The sequence below is a fragment of the Schistocerca americana genome, chromosome 2 (genome assembly GCF_021461395.2).
Source record: "Schistocerca americana isolate TAMUIC-IGC-003095 chromosome 2, iqSchAmer2.1, whole genome shotgun sequence".
Taxonomy (NCBI): Eukaryota; Metazoa; Arthropoda; class Insecta; order Orthoptera; family Acrididae; genus Schistocerca; species Schistocerca americana.
Genome location: NC_060120.1, coordinates 474,207,400 through 474,230,035, shown reverse-complemented (window position 1 = coordinate 474,230,035; position 22,636 = coordinate 474,207,400). Strand labels below are relative to the sequence as shown.

Genomic DNA, 22,636 nt, shown 5'->3' with positions numbered 1-22,636 from the left:
ATATTTGAAGTTAAATAAAAATTTTTAGCTCTGATTATCCAAGTGTTTTCTTAAATTATCGCGACGTGATGATTGATTAATACTTTTTACGTGTGTCTTCCTGAAAAAAGTGGCTATTTGTGGAATACTGGGAGGAACAGCTGTAATTTTCACTCTCACGAAACAACTAGTATTTTGTGGGTTTCTACACAGTTACTGAATCATTTCAACTTACAGTGTTTTAATTTATATTCAAAATACCCACGAGTTGCTGTCTCGCTTCCGGAAGTGTTTACATTTACCTTTCGTAGGAACCCTACGAACTTCGAAGCATCATAAAAAATGCGCATCGCGATTGTACGGTCTATTTCTCTCATTTTCTAGATTCTTATCACTCATCTAACCCTGTGTAAGACTGAGTGTTGACACTGTCAGCCGGTAATTTGACGAGAACATGTATGTCCTACCAAGAAAGAGGCCGGCACGCAGAGTTGTATCACAGCTATTCACTCTCAGATCGTTAAGTGACGTCATTACCTCTTGTGCTCCTCTCCACGAGAGCTGCAGATAACGGGAGAGCGTCATTGGCGGTCAGCCACGGACCGCGTCGTCACTTTCACGTAACTGGTCCACGAGGCAGCAAAAGCGGCACATTCCTTCGGTAGCTCAGTTGGTAGAGCGGTGGACTGTAGTGGGCTCGTACATAGATATCCATAGGTCGCTGGTTCAAATCCGGCCCGAAGGAAAATTTTGTAAATTTCAATATCCGTTCAGACAACTAAGCCCGCAACGATCCTCCGAGTGAAAATGTTACTACTTCTCTCTCTCTCTCTCTCTTATTAATATGTCACATTATATATGTCATTGACACATTGATATCCATTACATATGTTTCGTGTGCCAAAATGTAGTATGTTTTCAGCTTATGTTTCACATGGATGTTTTATTGTCTTACATAATGAAACGTTTTCTCCTTAACTATTCATATACATGTCCTTTCATACTCCTTTTTTAAACTTGTTTTAAATTGTTTCAATTTTTTGTCTTTTATCACTATTGTGATACTCTTTCCCATAATTAGCTAAAATAATACTACAGTCACTATGACAAAAAACCAGAAAAATTTATGATACTGCAGACTACTAAAAACTAAAAATCTTTAATATAACTAAATCAACACTCCACTATCAATAAATGAACACCAGTCTTATTAATTTTCCAATTTGCAATAGTTTTCACATTTTTTGCTCTTATTTTCGTTTATTGATAGTGGAGTCTTGATTTAGCTATATTAAAGAGTTCTAGTTTTTAGTAGTCTGCAGTATCATTAATTTTTCCGGTTTTTTGTCATATTGACTGTAGTTGGGGTATTATTCTAGCTAATTATGTGAAAGAGTATCACAGTATAATTGTTGAAAGTAGATCAAGTAAAACCCAAAACTATCGTTCCTGTTGGCAACACGATTAGGTTCGTTTACCGAGGAGTATGCAAACAGACACTATTGATGCTATCTTGTCTCATATTTCAATTAATAGATGGGTAGTTCTGCAAATCCAAATGACAGCAGGCAAGCACAACATTAGTGTTAAACGAATTACTATCTCAAAAATGCGGAAGAAGATGGCACTTCCTCATATAAGCAAAAATTTGACATAAAATGCCGCAACTAAACAATCACATCTCCATATCTCTTAAAAAGAACAGATTTTAGATCTATAAAGCAAATCAAAATTGGAAATATGTTTCATTACAAACCATGGACAATGTTTTATAGCAATAACTTTGGCAGAATTTAAGAACCTTCAACAAAAGAAAATTTTAGTAGTAACAATAAGAAAATAATAATAATAATAATAACAATCCAGGGAGAGAGGATAATCCCATGCGTAGAGCAGCGGGGGTCAAAAGAAGTCGAAATGGACGGCACCCAACAGATACCAAATTACAGGAAGCTCTTTATTAAGATGATCACGATTCAAAACGTGGCGCCGTAACAATGATAATGAGCGAGACAAAAGCCATGAATGTGCAAAAGTTACACAGCCGCCGTAGCATCTCAGCAATTACCTAACAAGCTATTTATACATGTACTGACCGACTGTGAAAATATAGATGCAAGACTTAGAGACTTTAACCAAGAAATCGGTTGTTTTTTGGACAAATGGAACGTAAATCCTTGCATTACAAACGACTTGAACTGCATCGTTGAGAACGAAGATAAACTAACAGTTCCAAACAAATATGCCTAGCTACACGAGCTAATTAAGAAATTGAAGCTCACCATCGTATGATAGGTCTCGTACTCGACCACCACAGATATCACTTACTATAACGCCAGAAGAACTCGATTACATAGCGTACATGACTAGAGACTGTTGATGGGTCTCAGTATTTTTATCGGAACCATAGCTAGCCAGCTCTGTCACGAAACTTCGCCGCTAGTGAAATCGTCCAAATCCAGAGGATCCTGGAAGCTAAACACCAGCCATACGTCGGTCGCAGTATTTCGTGATCAATAAAACGTTGCAGACTGTTTGGAGTGTAGAACACATCATTGACCTCCACGGTGATGGATCTTGTACGCGGAGCCTAGAGATGCAGCGCGCCGTGGCGGTATAAAGGAGGCATGTCGTATCGACTTCTGCTCTTTTACAGTCTGAAGGACGCGCTCATTGCTCCTGTTGCGGCTACCGAAAGCGTCTACTCACGATTCAGACGTTTAATGTCGAAGCTTCTGAACTTAAAAAGCAAAGGGAGGAGCGTTATTGCTGTAAGAGTCAGCCGGTGGAGTTGCGATGTATAAAACATAACAGAAGAACACACGTCGTGCAGCACAGGATACAACTAGACTTGACGAAAATCTCTGCACAAAACAGGCGACACACGGTGCACAGGATAAGACGGCTTCTGCACGCAAGTACCACTGGCATACTCGATCTGCGGCGATGGAGTTCGCGACCGCGTTGTTGGGGTAGATCGCGCAACTTTTTATACTGATTGAAGCGCATATACGACGCGTTGCCGGATCATAAAAAACAAGCAGATTTTCTCCGAGATACATAGTAACTCGTCGGACTTTCCCTGTTTTTCATTATCTCCATTATTACTATTACTATTGTTATAATTATTATCATTATTATTTGAGCCCTTCTGGTACACGAGATGTAGGAGAGGGGGCATTTTCAGAACTTTGTTCTTTGTTTTACTTTTTCTTTGTGGCCATAGTACTTTCATTCTCTCACAGTGGGATCTTTTCCACTTGTCATTCCAAGTTGTTTGCTGTACTCTTCAATTTTTCTGCTTGTCCAACGACCGAGTTGTGAATTTTCTGTCTATTTTTTTCCGTCTAACATATCTAATTGTGTTAGTCCTGTTTCCATTAGGTCTTCTTTTACTGTTCTCTTACACTTTATTTTTTGAAGCTTAGCTTTACTGCGACTTTCGTATAATTCCATAACCTGTGCCCCGATGGTTAATTCTTTCAAGATGCCCATAGTACTTTTAGCCTACTTTTTTTCGCATCCGAATTAATGGCGGCATACTTTTGAATTTCTTTATTTGCTCTTTGTAAACTATATTTTTTCTTCAATATAATTTGAACCTAAAGTTTTCCTGATTACTTTTCGTTCAGGAGGTCCACTTCGAAATTATATTGAAAGCATTTTAGAAAGAGAATTTTGATTTGTGGGTCTGCTGCTGATAGAGTATTTTTGCCCGGAAATAACAGTTCTATATCTGCGCTCTTTTTATTATTTCTCTGTTCACTACTAATTTAGGGGACGCAGCCGCGTTCTCAAATGACATCGAAACTTGGATCGAACAAATAAATAACTAAAAAATTGTAGATGTAAACCTGTTTCTTCCAGGGAAAAATTTCCTGTAGGAAAGTAACTGGCAAACTACTTTGGCATTTAGGTTTGTCCAAGGAAGCACACAGCTGACGAGATATTGTATGCCTATTTCTCCCAGAATATACTTCTTTGTGTTCTGACAATAGGGTTACCGTAACTCACCATCCATGGATTTTAATAAAAATATAAATTTGTTCTATGAAGACAGAACAGACCCTATACCAGAGGGTGTACAGTTCCTGACGCAACTCATCAACGTGCCTAATGAAACGGGCAGTGGATGTCAGAGTGGACCGGCTCACACGGAGACACGAGATCTCCAAAATAGAGGGCATCTTTTCTCGCTGGAAGAAATAGAAGAAGGGCTGGGTGTAGTCCGCGAGCGGCGGAGATGAGATGCTTTGCGAGCACACATGTTCACTGGCGTCGGCAGAATGAATCATAACAGTATCACGGCGACTGCGATCACGCGACGTCAGAAGAAGCATCTGTAGACACCCAAGACGAAATACCTGAAATAACATCTCATCAAAAAAAGCTATCTGATAAATCTAATGAACAACATCGTCGACAGTTCTGCATGTACGCTGTGCAGGGAACGTCTAAAACAAGATGGAACCGTAGTTCCTGGATCTCTGCTAGAGGCAGGTGTGGTAAAACGTCACAGATTCCGCGATTCCAATCAAGGGGCAACCGACGTACTACAAAGCGATAAACGATGCCGTGCCAACCGGACTTACTGCCATATCGTTTCTGACAAACTGCAGCAGCTGCAATGCTATGTACTCAGTGAATACCGGTTCAAATGCTGAGGGAGACCGAAAGTCTGACGTAACTGCAAAGAAACAATGAAGTTAATAAACAGAACGGATGTGCGACGAATGTCGATTCGCTGACTGTGCCAGATCTAAAGACGTACCCACGTTAGGAAAGACAGACATTGCTGTGCAAATTAGGACAAACAGTACATGCAGTAATAGGTAGAAGGCTGTAAGACAAAATACAGTACCTCTCATAGTTGCATAAGAACATTCAGCCTTCCTATAGGTTTCAGAAAATATCTGCCTATTCCCATGCAAAAGACTTCAAGAAAAACCATTCTCGAAGAATTGACATGAAGCTCCGCCACCACAGGCTACACCCTCTCACCTCTGAACACGGCCTATAATCACCATTTAAACGAGAGAAAGGACTAGTGGAATACTATAGCGGCAGTGTAGTGTAGAGTAGGAAACTTCACAAAAATGTTATTTTAATTTTCTTAATACTCTGAATTCAGTCAGCACTCATAAGCATGCACTAAATGCGGCACAAAGTACCACACACTCTCAGCTAGTAATTTGTTGTTAATTTTTTCATTGTTTTGCCGAGCACACAAAAAAGCATGAATTAGTACTGTCAAGAATCGTTTTCTTTCTTCTTATGCCTCTAAACTAACAAATATTTATAACTATTTTTCCCGTTGATATCTTCGGCATAGCTAAACAATTTAGTAGGACCCTCCTTCATTTTTGATCAGATAGAAGCAGGAATAGCTAGAGAACACACGTAATGATTTAGAAGCGTATATCACAATGGGAAAGATAGGTACCGACTACAGGAAAATTAAAGTGGCCTTTGGAGAAAGAGAAACAGCTGTATGAACATCAAGAGCTCAGATGAAAAACCAGTCCTAAGTAAAGAAGGGAAAGCTGAAAGGTGGAAGGAGCTCACCTAGAGGATCTGTAAAAGGCAGATGAACTTGCAGGCAACATTACAGAAACGGAAGAGGACGTAGATGAAGATGAGAGGGAGACATGATACTACGAGAAGAATTTGACAGAGCACTGAAAGACTGAAGTCGAAACAAGGCCCCCAGATTAGACGACATTCCATAAGAACTATCGATAGCCTTGGGAGAGCAACCATGACAAAACTCATCCATCTGGTGTGCAAGAATTATGAGACAGGCCGTCAGACTTCAAGAAAAATATAATAATTCCAATTCCGAAGAAACCAGGTGCTGACAGGTGCGGATATTACCGAACTATCGGTTTAATAAGTAATGGTTGCAAAATACTAAAAGAAATTCTATACTGAAGACTGGAAAAATGTTTATAGCATTTGTAGACTTAGCGAAAGCTTTTGACAGTGTTGGCTGGAATACACTCTTTCAAATTCTGAAGGTGGCAGGGGTAAAATACAGGGAGCGATAGGTTATTTACAATTTATACAGAAACCAGAAGGCAGTTATAAGAGTCGCGGGGTACGAGAGGGATGCATCAGTTGATAAGGGAATGAGACAGGGTTGTAGCCTATCCCCGATGTTATTCAATCTGTATACTGAACAAGCAGCAAAGAAAACTAAAGAAAAATTTGGATTAGGAATTAAAATCCAGGGAGAAGAAACAAATACCTTGAGGTTTGCCGACGACTTCTAATTATGTCAGAGATAGTAAAGGCCTTGGAAGAACAGTTCAATGGAATGGACAGTGTCTTGAAAGTAGGATATAAGATGAACATCAACAAAAGCAAAACGACGATAATGCAATGTAATCGAATTAAATCAAACGATGCGGAGGGAATTACATTAGGAAATGAGACACTTAACGTAGTACACTATTGGACATTAAAATTGCTACACCACGAAGATGACGTGCTACAGACGCAAAATTTAACCGACAGGAAGAAGATGCTGTGATATGCAAATTATTAGCTTTTCAGAGCATTCACACAAGGTTGGCGCCGGTGGCGACACCTACAACGTGCTGACATGAGGAAAGTTTCCAACCCATTTCTCATACACAAACAGCAGTTGACCGGCGTTGCCTGGTGTAACGTTATTGTGATGCTTCGTGTAAGGAGCAGAAATGCGTACCATCACGTTTCCGACTTTGATAAAGGTTGGATTGCAGTTTATCGTATCGCGACATTGCTGCTCGCGTTGGTCGAGATCCAATGACTGTTAGCAGAATATGGAATCGGTGGGTTCAGGAGGGTAATACGGAACGCCGTACTGGATCCCAACGGTCTTGTATCACTAGCAGTCGAGATGACAGGCATCTTATCTGCATGGCTGTAACGGATCGTGCAGCCACATCTCGATCCCTGAGTCAACAGATGGGGACGTTTGCAAGACAACAACCATCTGCACGAACAGTTCGACGACGTTTGCAGCAGCATGGACTATCAGCTCGGAGACCATGGCTGCGGTTACCCTTGACGCTGCATCACAGACAGGAGCGCCTGCGATGGTGTACTCAACGACAAACCTGGGTGCACGAATGGCAAAACGTAATTTTTTCGGATGAATCCAGGTTCTGCTTACAGCATCATGATGGTCGCATCCGTGTTTGGCGACATCGCGGTGAACGCACATTGGGAGCGTGTATTCGTCATCGCCATACTGGCATATCACCCGGCGTGATAGTATGGGGTGCCATTGGTTACACGTCTCGGTCACCTCTTGTTCGCATTGACGGCACTTTGAACAGTGGACGTTACATATCAGATGTGTTACGACCCGTGGCTCTACCCTTGATTCGATCCCTGCGAAACCCTACATTTCAGCAGGATAATGCACGACCGCATGTTGCAGGTCCTTTACGGGCATTTCTGGCTACAGGAAATGTTCGACTGCTGCCTTGGCCAGCACATTCTCCAGATCTCTCACCAATTGAAAACGTCTGGTCAATGGTGGCCGAGCAAATGGCTCGTCACAATACACCAGTCACTACTCTTGATGAACTGTGGTATCGTGTTGAAGCTGCATGGGCAGCTGTACCTGTACACGCCATCAAGGCTCTGTTTGACTCAAAGCCCAGGCGTATCAAGGCCGTTATTACGGCCAGAGGTGGTTGTTCTGGGTACTGATTTCTCAGGATCTATGCACCCAGATTGCGTGAAAATATAATCACATGTCAGCTCCAGTATAATATATTTGTCCAATGAATACCCGTTTATCATCTGCATTTCTTCTTGGTGTAGCAATTTTAATGGCCAGTACTGTAGATGAGTTTTACTATCCGGGCAGCAAAATAACTAATGAAGGGCCGGCCGAAGTGGCCGTGCGGTTAAAGGCGCTGCAGTCTGGAACCGCAAGACCGCTACGGTCGCAGGTTCGAATCCTGCCTCGGGCATGGATATTTGTGATGTCCTTAGGTTAGTTAGGTTTAACTAGTTCTAAGTTCTAGGGGACTAATGACCTCAGAAGTTGAGTCCCATAGTGCTCAGAGCCATTTGAACCATTTGAACTAATGAAGGAGAAGTAGAGAGGATATAAAATGTAGCCTGACAATGGGAAGAAAAGCACTTCTGAATAAGATACATTTTTTAACTTCGAATATAGATTTAAGTGTCACAGTCTTTTCTGAAAGTATTTGTATGGAGCGTTGCCATGTATGGAAGTGAAATATGGATGAGAAACAGTACGAGCGATGGTACACAGTATCTCCGAGGCACCGATGAAGTGAGGATTTTCCCGTACGACCATTTCACGAACGTGCCCCGAATATCAGGAATCCGGTGAAACATCGCCGCGGCCGGAAAAAGGTCCTGCAAGAACGGCACCAACAACGACTGAAGAAAATCGTTCAACGAACATAAGTGCAACCCTTTTTTTGGAAATTTGTGGTAAGTTCCTATGGGACCAAACTGCTGAGGTCATCGGTCCCTAGGCTTATACACTATTTAATCTGACTTGAATTAACTTACGCTAAGGACAACACACACACCCATGCTCGAGGGAGGTCTTGAACCTGCGATGAGGCGAGCCGCGCGATCCGTGGCAAGGCGCCAAGACCACGCGGCTACCCCGTGCGGCGTACAAACCTTCCGCAAATTGCTGCAGATTTCAGTGCTGGTCCATCAACAAGTGTCAGCGTGCGAAGCATTCTACGAAACATCATCGGTGTGAGCTTTCGGAGCCGAAGGCTCACTCGTGTACCCTTAATGAATGCACGACACAAAGCGTTAAGCCTCACCAAGGCCGCTCAACACCGAAATCAGACTGTTCATGACTGGAAACATGTTGCCTGGTCGGACAAGTCGCGTATCAAATTATATCGAGCGGATGGACGTGTATAGGTATGGAGACAACCTCATAATCCATGGACCCCGCATGTCAGTGGGGGACTCTTCAAGCTGGTGGGGGCTCTGTAGTGGTGTGGGGAGTGTGCAGTTGGAGTGATGTGGGACCCCTGATACGTCTAGATACGACTCCGACGTACGTAAGCATCCTGTCTGATCACCTACATCCATTCATGTCCACTGTGAATTCCGACGGACCTGGGCAACTCCAGCAGGACAATACGACACCCCATACGTCCAGGATTGCTACAGAGTGGCTCCAGGAACACTCTTCTTGCTTTTAACAGTACCACTGGCTACCAAACTCCCCAGACACGAACATTATTGAGCATATCTGGGATGTCTTGCTACGTGCTGTTCAAAAATCTCCAGCCCCTCGTACTCTTACGAATTTATGGGCAGTGCTGCAGGATTCATAGTGTCAATTCCCTCCAGTACTAATTGAAACATTATTCGAATCCACTGAATCCACTCCAAGTCGTGTTGCGGCACTTGCGCGTGTTTGCGGAGTTCCCCCCTCCCCCCACCACCGATCCCCCGATATTAGGCAGGTGTACCAGTTTCCTTGACTCTTCAGTGTAGATTTTATATGCTGGTGGTACATCGCGCCACTCCAGAAGTTGTCAAGAACACACCTTGTTGAATTTACTCACGGGTAAGGTCATTTGTCACAAAGGATACATAATTTTTGTTACAAGTTACTTATCATTCAGTTCTTTATTTTTGTTAATCAGTCGCATTTCGAAAATTTATCACATTGTGGGGTGCTGGTTGAGCTATGTAGCATACCGCTAAGTTGCTACAAGCCCGATCCCTGGTGACCTACAGGGAAGAGAACTTCCCCTAAGATCACTCAGATTTTAAGGAAACAATGGTGTCACGCAATGGAAACATCTTATTGAAAGATAACAGGGCTTGTCAACCACCGTGAAAATGTGGGTACAACACACATGAATGTATTAGTGAGAGGATGGATCATTTATCTGTAAAAGAAACAAGACAAGCACTCACTGTAATTATCAGGTTTATTACCGTAAGGCATCAACATATTAATTACCCACTGAGAAAAGTAAGTGAGCATTTAATAAATGGAAAACGGATTTTAATTATCAACTCTAGCCTTGACACAATTGGGTGAGCACAATAAAAGCATAATCATGAGAATAAATCGTGGATATGGTTTATGAATGCTAAAGAGGTTATTGGTTTACAGGAAGAACACGAAAAAATAAGTATGAATACATGTATGAAGCAACTAACTAGCACCGAATGTTAAAACTATGCAATTAGTCCCTGGAGAAAGTTAATCAGCATTGTGTCCCTATCGAACCGGTGAGCGTACTGGCGACTCATTCTTACGACTCTCTTACAGCGTGAATGCGAAACGTGGCGGCGGTAATGGACCTCTGTATTCAGTACTGAAGTGGAGGCGTCCTCCTGCATGACAGCAAGGCTCGTCTCATCGGCAACAAGTCTTTGCTCTTCCATCTCCCCGCAGCAAATGTTTACTCATCGGTCGCATAACAACAAGTATTCTCGGAGTCAAGCCTCTGAAACTTCGCTGCTTCTGCCAGTGTGGAAATCTCGCCCGCAAATTGCAGCAGACCTTGCGTTTTTTGTCCAGAAATAGTTTTTTAAATAAGTTGAACTTCTGCTCTTGCGGATTTACTTATGATTCAGCACTGATACCGTGGCATGGGGAGGAAGGCAGGAAACCTCTCCCATTCCCTGGCAGGATTCTGAAGCTGACGAATCAATAGCAGTCACATATGAGAAATCGCGCACTCTACAGAATGAATATTATGAGCTATTTAGCCTGTTGCTACGATTTTAAATGAACTTTCTTCTCTGGCGTGGCTGGCGAGAAAACTGGCGGTTCTCACTCTCTACAGTTTCTGAAAGCTTCACCTGGATGACGTTGTGTCTGGACACGACCATCGGCCTGATGTGACAAGAAACGTGATTCGTCTGATCAAGCGGCATGATTCCATTGATCCACGATATAATTTCGATAGTCCCCACCCACTGCAACCGGAACAGTCGAAGTCACTGGGTCAACATGGGAGCGAGTAGAGGTCGTCTGCTGCAGAGCCCCGTGTTCAACAATGTGCGCTGAGCTGTACGGTTCGAAACCTGTGCCTGCCTAGCTCTGTACTCTGTCCACAGATCACCGCTTATCTTGCTCTGTAAACTGAGCAAGTCTCCGACATCCACATTCTGTGATGAGGTGCGGACGTCAAACATCTAGTCGCCCACGTATGGTCTCACCGCCCTTCAAGCACTTTTCATAGATGCTTCCGACAGTAGCACGTGAAGCAGTATGCCGTGTACGAGATGCTCGTTCCAATACGCCGGGCCACAAAAATCTTCTCTTTATGTCTCTGATGTCAATTGGTCTCTCCGTTTGGGGCTCGTATCGTCGCTAGGGTGACCTCTGCCCCGCTTATACATTCGTCTCACTGTGTTCCGTGCCCGCATCACCACCATGCGGCATTCAGTCTGGCAGTGGGCAGCCGTCACACGGTCATCAGTGCATCTGTTTTGGCACATCGTCTTCCACAGCGATAAACAGACGAATAATATACGTTAAAATTATAGACACGCGATATATACTATTGCTAAATTTTATAAGCTGCCTGACGATAACGCCCTATCGACATTATATGCAGAACAACAATAAAGATTGTGGTAGTTATACATAAAAATGGCTATAGTATTAACAGTTGAGATTTTGCTACAGGCGGCTCTCACGAAGAGGTTGATAGGATCGGTATAAATATTCGACTGTTCGCTGGCAATGTTGTTGTCTACACCAAGGTTTCGTCGTTGGAAATGCGCAAATACTTGGGCAAAATTGGCGCTTGATGTAGTGGATTGCAGGTCTCCTCAGCCGTGGGAAAATGCATGCTATATACCCGTAATAAAGAGAAAGAAGCCGATAGGATCCGATTACAAGGTCGGTGGTCGACATATTGAGTACATCATGTCTTGCAACTATCTAGTGGTATTATTAACATACGATATGAAATGGGACGACCGAGCGAGATGGCGGAGTGGTTAGCATTCTGGATTGCATTCGAGAGGACGACGGTTCAAATCCCTGTTCGACCATCCAGATTTGCATTTCCTACGATTTCTCAAAAATCGCCTCAGGCAAATTTCGGGATGCTTCTTTTTAAAAGTGGATGGCCAGTTTCCTTCCCCATCATTTCCTTAACCTAGCCTGCGCTCCGCTTGTAATGACCTCGTTGTTGACGGGACCTTAAACCCTAACCTTGCTTCCTCGAAACGGGACGATTGCGTAAAATCACTATTAGGAAGGTGAATGGATGACTTAGATATATTGGAAGTCTAGAGTATTGTTCCAGCGTCTGGAGTCCTTATTAAGCAGGCATCACAACGGGCATCGAAAGAATTCAGTGACGCGCTGCTCGAACGGTAACATGTCGATATAGATCATACGAAAGTGGAATGTAAATTCTCGGGGAATCTTTTCCGTAAGAAAAACAATCTGGATTGCTATGACAGGAAGTTTACTGAAGTGTTTCGCATTTTTGAGACATCTTCAGAATTTGCTCAGGAACTGCTGGTACAGTATTATTCATAAATAGCCAAAACTTTAGGATGCGACTTCGATGAAGCCATACCAAAGTTTTAGCTATTTATGACTAATACGCTACCCACACGCCAGTAAAGTTTCTGCTGTCTCTGGAACCTAGACTGTTTTTGTTACTGAAAATACATCAATAAGGTTGCAGTACCAGGACCTTAGAATAGGGGGGGGGGGGGGGGGGGGGAATTATACAGTAAATGGGAATCTTTGGAAGAAAGACGAAATAGTTGTCACGAAACTGTGTTGGGTAAACTGACAGAAGGTATATTCGAAGAGAACTGTTTGACAGTTCTGCTGCTAGCGCTGTATACCTGGCGTAGGGATGATGGGAATAAGGCAAGGGAGATTAGAACGCCTGCAGAGACATAGAGACAGTCATTTTCCCTCGCAGGAATGGGACAGTTTCCGCCGTCATGCATAGTACATTGACTTGCAGATTACATATTATGTGGATGTCGACACGTGTAGCTCATTCCATCCCATTTCGTTTTTCGGCGCCTTCAAAACTGCTGCGACAGTCAAGTCCAGCTATCCGCACAAGGGAAAAGTCTGACAAACAGAAAATTTAAAATATTCCTTCGGGCCGGATTTGAACCAGCGACCTATGGATATCTGCCAGAGTGACCACTACAGTCCACCGCTCTACCAACTGAGCTACCGAAGGAGCGTGCAGACTGGATTCGCTTTTGACCCAGATAAGAACTGCCTCGCAGCAGAGTATCACGTGGCCCGTTCTTCGACCGAGCGCGAGCGCGAGTCAGCGGCGTGCGTATATAGTGCTCTTGCAGTGTCACACGTCCTGGCGATATCTTTTCTCCATCACTGGGGAGCAACGGTCGGCCGCCGGCCGTCGTTGTTGTTGTTAAACTACGGATCGCTCACTAACAAGTGCCCTGGTATTATAAATACGCACATTCATTCTATCACTGCAGTGCAAGTGTCAGAAGGAACGGGTTTTTCCTAGTTGTGTTGACGGAAATGGTGGAGGAACAGGGACTGAGGTGCGAGATCTTACATTGAAATCACTGCGGGAGTACTATCTGCGTATGTCACAAAACAAGTTAGTATTTTTTTCGTAATTTGTGTATTATTCACGTCATCCGTGAAATAAATCACATTTGACATACGTTAGTTTATCTGAATATTACACTCTTCGCCAACAGGTCTACCTCTTGGAGCAAAGAGTCCGCCACCCCTTTGCCAACTAAGTTGTGCGGACAGCCTACTTTCTTTAGCCCGTATTGTTGATGTGAAGGAAGACACGTAAGGAACGGAGAAATCGCATCGGAAAGAAGATCTCTTATGTTGTCAAAAAATTGAGGGATTTCCTAGTAGTGTGACGAAAAGGGAAGCGACAAGTTAGAGCATTTGTCATTTTCATCATTTACTGTTTTCATCACAGCTAACGTTCCTTTGGTTAACTTTAGATACACAGAGAAGTATTTACTAGATGGTACAACCGTTAGGCATCACCGGAATTTGGCACAGCAATCACATGCGAACTGCCACTACTATACTCCGAACAAATTGTTAATTAAGCCCAGATCAGGTATTATTTCAGAAAAATCAATATTTACTTTGCAAACTAGCCATCCGGTGCTTTTCCATCAAATCTTCAGGCAGCACATTTGCATTCCTTCAAATCATTTGGCACTTAAACGAAAACAAGTTGATATCTCTCGATTAAGTAATAATGATGTAGGTCATTAACAAGATGAGATCTAACATAAATATTATCATTTGAAACTTTAGTTCTCAATAATATGGGACAAAACTTTGCACATTACAAACGCCAACTATTTTTACTCTTGAGATTGTAGATGCAGCAGATGCGACAAAGTTGGAAGACTATGAGTATCAGCCATCACCTTGGCGTAAAGAGAGATCATCATGGTTGGCGAATATGACTACTGGAGAAGATATTTCGTGAAAATATGTGATTATATATGCGTGAAGTTGTGCCTTTTTTGGTACACACGCTTTCCATTTCCTTGCCGCAGCTAGTAGTTTGCAGAAAGAATCAAATACTTTCACACGTCAGCGCTACAAATTTCCTCCATCAGTGTGATTCACCAAACCTACAACCTAAAGTAACATCGCAGTGTTGGGGAACCTGTAATAACGTATTCGAATAATAATGAGAGCCAAAATACACTCTAACAGGAAAAAAAAAGACGCAGTGCGAAGCAATTATCCGAATGGCACGGAAATCGGTAGATGTGATGTGCATGCAGAGACAAACAAATGATTACAGTTTCAGAAAAAATGGATGATTTATTCAAGAGAAACAGCTGCACAAATTGAGCAAGTCATAAGGCGTTGTCCCACCCCTGACCATTAAGCACGCAGTCATTCAGCTTCGCGCTAATTGGCTGAGTTGTTGGATGCCCTCCTGACGGACATATTGCCAGACTCTGCCCAATTGGCGCGTGAGATCGTCAAAAGCCCGAGATGGTTGAATGGCTCTGCCCATAATACTCCAAACGACTCAATTGGGGAGAAGTCCAGCGCCTTTGGTGGCCAAGGTAAGGTTTAGCAAGCATGAATACAACCAGTAGAAACTCTCGCCGTGTTCGGTTGGGCATTATCTTGCTGAAATGTAAGACCCGAATGGCTTACTATTGGTATTCCATCGCCGTCCTGGGCGTCTCCAGACTCCTTTTCGGCCTGGAATCTCATTTACTGGAGTAGAATTGTCTTCAGTGATTAATCCCACGTCGAACTGAGCTCCAACGACCAGCAAAGACGTGACTGGATAGACTCCAGACAGCGGCGAGATACAACTCTCACTGTCGCCCAGCCGATTACAGCACATCGGTATGTCGGCGATATCCGACGCCACGTTTTGTTGCCCTTCATGGCAGGCTACGCCGGTATTACATGTCAGCAAGATGATGCCCGCACTACCGGTGAGAGTTTCTACCGCTTGTCTCCGTGTTTGCCAAACCCTACCTCGGCCAGCGTAGTCGCCAGCTCTCTCTCCAGCTGAGAACGTTTAGAGCATTATGGGCCGGGCCCTCCTACCATCTCGGAATTTTGTTGATCTAACGCGCCTATTGGACAGAATTTGGCATGATATTCCTCAGGAAGACATCCACCAACTGTATCAATCTATCCCAAGCCAAAAAACTGGTTGCAGAAAAGCCAGAGGTGGACCAACCCATTATTGACTTGCTAAATTTTGTGCCGCTCTATCTCTTAAATAAATTATCCATTTTTCTGAAATTGTAATCATTTGTTTGTCTGTACATGTATATCGCATCCACTGATTTCTGTTCCATTCGGATAATTCCTCCATGGTGCGGTTCAAAAAATGGTTCAAGTGGCTCTGAGCACTATGGGACTCAACATCTGTGGTCATAAGTCCCCTAGAACTTAGAACTACTTAAACCTAACTAACCTAAGGACATCACACACATCCATGCCCGAGGCAGGATTCGAACCTGCGACCGTAGCAGTCGCGCGGTTCCTGACTGAGCGCCTAGAACCGCTAGATCACCGCGGCCGGCTCCATGGTGCGGTTTTTGTTTTGTTTTAGAGTGTAATTGTGTGTAGAATAGTGGACAACGGCGAAGAAAACTGTGTATGCATCAGCTGGAGCACCTAACAAAGGCGAAGAGCGACTGTTACTGCTACCTAGACAAAATCAGAGTCTGCATTCCTCTCTTGTGACCATTGTTTCGGTATGTATGAAATCATAAAAAAGTATAAAATTGAGCACGAAGTTCTAGTTTCAGTGTTTAAAGCTAATGCGAACTCAGAAAACAAAGTTCCCTGAGTTGAATAACTTTCACGCAGATACGTATCGTGACTGTAAAACTTCAACTCGTCGCCAGTCACAAACTACGATCCTATACGGCACTTATCGCCTCCTTTGAGTTTTGCAAGCCTCATCTTTTTGCGAAGATCTGATGGCGTCCGAATTCGATTGAAGTACTCGCTAAACCAACCAACTCATCGTATGCGATTTTACCATCATTCTGATTCGTTTTGATACTCGTGAAGCTACAGCTTTTACTGGATCTATATTGCAAGATTTTGTTTCTGTTATAATTGCTTGGTAATATATTCTATCAAAATTGAAAGTAGAATTAAATAACTTATTGTAACAACACTGAGAAGTTCTTTTGGATGAACTGTGCTAATAACCCAGAACTTTCTGCATGCAAAGCGAATCAACAAAAGAAGGTAACTCTGAACTCCACCTCGATTCCATTATAAGAACAACTTTGTTCGGTCACAATGTTCCATTTGCCCCGCTGCTTTCTTCGGAATAGAAGTAATATCGTTCGAACAATGCCAATCCGATGCTGATACTCCTGGAAGTATCATACTCAAATGTTTTTGATGCCCGTACATGTGACGTTACGCTGATTACATTCAGAATTAGAAGAGCATCTCGTACAAACTTCGGCAGAGTGTACCGGTACTGGCACTAGTGATCCCCGGAGTCAGACAGACAGGACAGTGCAGGCGGCCGCAGTGCGTGCTGTGCTGTACAGAGTGGCAACCACCATAGACGGGACGGCCCTGGGACACCTCGTTTTCCAAAAGCCACACCCGAGATCTTCACACTTACACCACAGCGTGGCCCGTTTCTTCTTCCTCCTCCTGCCTCGCCGAGGACTGTATCGGTCGCAGCTGTCAGTATTACTCAACCACGATATTATTGCACTTGGCCGTTATCGGATACACGCGCTGCCGTTACAGTAAACAAGCATAACGCTGGCCAAGGAAAAAGCGTCGCACAGTCAGTGTTGTGCATGTGATATCAATCACAATTACCCGCTGACTCACGATTAGGCGTCTGAGGTGTCCTTACTACCAGACGCAATAACAGTGTGGTCGAGTGCTAACTGAGTGGTCATTTAATTCCACCACATACGGTGTAGTACTACAGCATGAAGCAGAACGGTGCAACCTGACTAAATAGAGATGGACCTTCGAAGGAAGTAGAATGTGAAATGGCACAGTATGTTGCTTTGGGGCTTGTTCCGACGTAGAGACTAAACAGTGACTCACAAGCAGAGGTGTACACGTACCGCCATTAACCTGCCCACGCTTGCCTGTCAGGAGCCAGGCAGGCACTGTCTCAGCTGAACGGGCAAGCTGCTCTACTCCCATCCAAGCCAAGCCAAGCTAAGCTAAGCAGGCTAAAGGAGTGTTGCTTGCCTGCCCGTCTCCCCGCTGTGGCACGCTACGTGGCAGTTTATTCTGTACGCTTTCAATGTTGTGTTACGAGCAGGATTCGGAAGTTTATGAAAAGTCTTTTTTAACCGAGTATTACAAGACGACGCTCAATGTTTTGGGTCATTGCCATCCGCTGTGGCCGAGCGGTTCTAGGCGCTTCATTCTGGAACCGCGCGACTGCAACGGTCGCAGGTTCGAATCCTGCCTCGGGCATCGATGTGGGTGTTGTCCTTAAGTTAATTAGGTTTACGTAGTTCTAAGTTCTAGGGGACTGATGACCTCACAAGGGAACCTCCCCATCGCACCCCCCTCAGATTTAGTTATACGTTGGCACAGTGGATAGGCCTTCAAAAACTGAACACTGATCAATCGAGAAAACAGGAAGAAGTTGTGCGGAACTATGAAAAAATAAACAAAATATACAAACTGAGTAGTCCATGCGCAAGATAGGCAATATTAAGGACATTATGAGCTCACGGGCGCCGTGGTCCCGTGGTTAGCATGAGCAGCTGCGGAACGAGAGGTCTTTTTAGTTCAAATCTTCCCTCGACTGAAAATTTTACTTTCTTTATTTTCGCAAAGTTATGATCTGTCCGTTCGTTCATTGACGTCTCCGTTCACTGTAATAAGTTTAGTGTCTGTGTTTTGCGACCGCACCGCAAAACCGTGCGATTAGCAGACGAAAGGACGTGCCTCTCCAATGGGAACCGAAAACATTTGATCGTAAGGTCATAGGTTAGCCGATTCCTCCATAGGAAAACACGTCTGATATATTCTATACGACACTGGTGACGGCATGTGCGTCACATGACAGGAATATGTTGTCGACCCACCTAACTTGTACACTTGGCGAATGGGTAAAAAGATTCTTCTACCTTGCCTGATTTAGGTTTTCTTGTGGATGCGGTAATCACTCGCAAAAAAGTGATTAAAACATAAGAGTTTGTCACATAACCTGAAAATAAAAAATTAAAATATTCACTCGAGGGAAGACTTGAACCAAGGACCTTACCTTCGGCAGCTCCTCACGCTAACCACGGGACCACGGCGCTTCAGACCTCAGTATACCCTTGATGTTGCATATCTTACGCTTGGACTACACAGTTTGTATATTTTGCTCATTTTTTTCATAGTTCCACACAACTTCTTCCAGTTTTCTCGATTGATTTGTGTTCAGTTTTTCAAAGCCTATCCACTGTGCCAACTTATAACTAAATCTGAGGGGGGTGCGATGGGGAGGTTCCCTTGTCAGATGTTAAGTCCCATGGTGCTCAGAGCCATTTGAACCATTTTGGGTCATTGTAGGCTGGAAAATTATGGATTTTAGTTCTCTTTTTTTTTTCTCTTCGGCGTTTTTCGGGTTCACTTATTTATTTATTTTAGATACGAACGGTTTTCTCTGCAATTTCATCTTATTTGGACTAGTACTGGCTATTCTCGATTCGAACCGTCATCATTACCCCTAATACTTGTCTCCCGTAGTAAGCAGAAACATCTCTTGAAGTCGAGGTCCTTTGCACCTAAAAGCCTGAACATGTCTATTATAATACAATACAATGATAGTTCAGTTTCTGTAACCTTAGCATGTTTCAGCCAAATATTAACAGAGTTATAACAATGTTAGTTACTTTTTTAGAGGTTGTGTATTTCGGGTTCGCTGAATGGATTCTAAGTGGCCAACATTGTTCATTCTAAATTCCCCAAATGTATTTTAACAAACGCGTAGTTCATTTTTCTTTTTATGTTAACCTAAAAAAATAAATGTCTGGAAGAAGCTTTTCATTCATACAAAGCTTTCTTCGTACTACGTTGCATACCACCAGTACGCACTCTTTAATATCGACTCAGCGAATTTGTTTTTCCTGTTTCAATCGGTCTTTGCTCTAAATTTAGAGAACCTATTTACCGCCAAAGGCCTGAAGTCCCTATTAAACATTTTCATATATTTGTCAGCCACTAAGTCTTTGTCCTCTTTCAAAATATTAATGGAGTAAGGAAAATGCTTGTAAAATTTACAGACATGTCGCAACTTACTCGAGGTTCCCGAATGTCTTTTAGTAACTTTTTACTCTGGTTGCAATTCGAGACACCTACCGATTTATTTGAAGTTGCCTAGTAAACATGCGACAACTTTTTCTCTGCTGCACGTGTGCTCTGTTTCGCGACTAGTATATATTCCCCAATTCTTAACTTCTCCTCAAACTCCTTTAAGTTTGGTTCGTTCATTTTGCTGCTCTCACTATTATGATAGCTGAACTGTAGTAAAACTGCCTACGCAAACATATACGTGGCTACTCTGCAACCTGTCGTCAGATTCAGCAGACTGAATGGGTCCAAGCTGGCCTGCTTGAACCACTGTACCTCGGTACACAGGCACTCTCTTTTTTCTGTTGTGGAAGGCTGACTGCTTTAATGTTTGCGGCGGACATAGGGGCAGGCTGCCTGGAGAATTTGTCCACCTCTGCTTGCAAGTCAAAAAGTAATTTTTTTGGCTACCTCTTTATCTAACTTACGATCTATCTGCTTTCCATTTTTTCATTTATTCCTTTTTTTAAAATACCTTCGCAAAACAGCGATATCTCGCTAGATTTAACGTTAATGGTATCTTTAATGTATGTAAGTAGATATTTAATTAGCTGGGTAATTCCAGTATTCTTTCGGAATACTAGATCCAGCTTTAACGCTATATGTGGTGCTTTAACGTAATTAAGCTATAAAGAAAGAAAAAAATACTGCTAGGGTGACTTTGAGTATGTTATTCTCCGTTAATGAATTACGCTGGCTGCATGGCGCAGCACCCAAATATTAAAACTAACATCCTTCTACAGTTAATTTGGAGCCACCTACCATACGAAAAGTCTTTAAAGATTGTAGCTAGAACAAAATGGAATTGTGTGCTTGTGTTTTACTTCTAGTGACTTCGACGTCGCTTTGCCCTTAAATTGGAGCACTCGTTTCTTTCTAGCAGTTTGGACTCTCGTGCTTGCGCAGACTCTGGGAGACGAGACAGGGTCCAATTTCCCGCACAACTCGCGCGTCCCCTTCAGGTCTTGAAAGGGGTGGACCAAAGCAAAAAGCATGTGGGCTCGTCCGGGATTTGAACCCGGGACCTCTCGCACCCGAAGCGAGAATCATACCCCTAGACCAACGAGCCACACTGTGAAAGTTTCTCGAAGATATAAAGAGATAGAAGTAGATCACACGGTGCAAAAAAGTGCTATCTCGTGACCAGTTTAGCCATCGCATCAGTTCATGCCGCACGATTTGCACTGTTTTCCGTATAGGCGGCTCACGTCCGCTCACATACTAGTTGATCCTGGTAAACTTGCCTTTCCTAACGAGTTGTTGTGATATAAGGTTGTCTGGTTTCCAGCCGAGTGAGGTCTTTAACAAAACATGACTTTCAAAGACACCAGCTGTCGAATGATTCAATTACTATTGACTCTTTGGAGCCGCGTAAATCAATATAATTCTGTTCGGAAGGAAGCATCATTTCTCCTCTCTACTCTCTACCGTATTTGAGGAATTTTTGTATCGCGGTCGAAGGTTAAGTTTGTGGGATTCTAGTACTTCTGCTCAATCGGACTACAACATTCTGGCATTCAAGGATATCACTTTATGATCGCACTCATACTGTCGATACGCAGGGGATAATGTAGTATCCACAAGCAAACTGACACTGGACTCGCATTCGGGAGGACGACGGTTCAATCCCCGCGTCCGGCCATCCTGATTCAGGTTTTCCGTGATTTCCCTAAATCGCTCCAGGCAAATGCCGGGATGGTTCCTTTCAAAGGGCACGGCCGACTTCCTTCACCGTCCTTCCCTAATCCGATGAGACCGATGATCTCGCTGTCTGGTCTCCTTCCCCAAACCAACCAATCAACCAACCAACCACAAGCAAACTCTGAGTAATGCAGTTGCACACTTTCAAAGTGATACGAGTGTTTACTGAACGACAACTACGGTTACTGACATCTTAAAATCAATATTTGCTTTCATATTATCTGGCACGGACGACGGTAGGTATGACACTGCTTTTAATTACCTTTTGCGTGACAGTTGTATTTTATTTACTTTAGAAATACGAAACACTAAGAAAGTTAAGGTTTCTTTAAGAAATGAACATAATACGACATTTATATTCCAACGCATTATTCACCTGAAATTCCGCCTAGACCACCTCAATATTAAACAAATTTGCTTCGAGTTGTGACGCCAATTTTGTCATCAAATAATTTTAAAATGCTTTGTTTTCCTGCAGATAACGATATTTTGAGGCATGAAAATTAGGAATGTCAGAATGTCGTACCATACCAAATGAGAAAAATAGAAGTACTAAATACGTATCTTCTTATTGATTGTTTTCAATTAAATGAGTACTTTTTTGTGACAGCAGAGAAATACAGAATAATCTACTGTACGAATATTAACACCGATCTTGGTTCGAGTACGAACTGTCACCTAACACCGCTACAGATCATTGAAGCTGAAGAGGTCTGCGCCAGCTACTAGGCAACCCCTTCGATAGGGAACATGGCTTTGTACACTGACTTCTCTGCCAAGGGCACTCATACGATGTTTGTGGGGGGTGGAGACAGTGGGTGGCTGGACCGTGTGTATGGGGTATTTTTAATATTTTGGAAGACGAATGACGAGTTATAAGTAACTATAAAAAACATCTAGTTCCAACCCACTTAAAAACCTGGATTATACCGGCTTTTAAATTATTTTCTTTAAAGGAAACTACCTTACTACACTACATTTTTCCTTTCGCCTTGTCCCTGTGTATGGGCGCTCTTGCTCTCTGCTGCCAGAGCGGTTTGTACGTAAAGGCGTGGATCCAGTGCGGCGGGTGAGGGGCGACGGAGGGAGTCACGGAGTGAAAGTCTGCTCAAAGCATTCTTGTTTTTGCCATAGTGGAACTCGGGACAG

The 22,636-nt window shown here is 43.2% G+C and overlaps 3 non-coding genes across 3 annotated transcripts; 1 reads left to right on the top strand and 2 right to left on the bottom strand.

The window, feature by feature from the left end:
• The first annotated feature begins 634 nt into the window (after positions 1-634).
• Trnay-gua lies at positions 635-724 on the top strand. Its single transcript is given in 2 exon segments — positions 635-671; positions 689-724. It is a non-coding gene; the product is annotated as a tRNA-Tyr (tRNA).
• Positions 725-13,085: 12,361 nt separating this feature from the next.
• Trnay-gua lies at positions 13,086-13,175 on the bottom strand. Its single transcript is given in 2 exon segments — positions 13,086-13,121; positions 13,139-13,175. It is a non-coding gene; the product is annotated as a tRNA-Tyr (tRNA).
• Positions 13,176-20,783: 7,608 nt separating this feature from the next.
• On the bottom strand, positions 20,784-20,855 carry Trnap-cgg. The gene has a single exon. It is a non-coding gene; the product is annotated as a tRNA-Pro (tRNA).
• Positions 20,856-22,636: the final 1,781 nt, after the last annotated feature.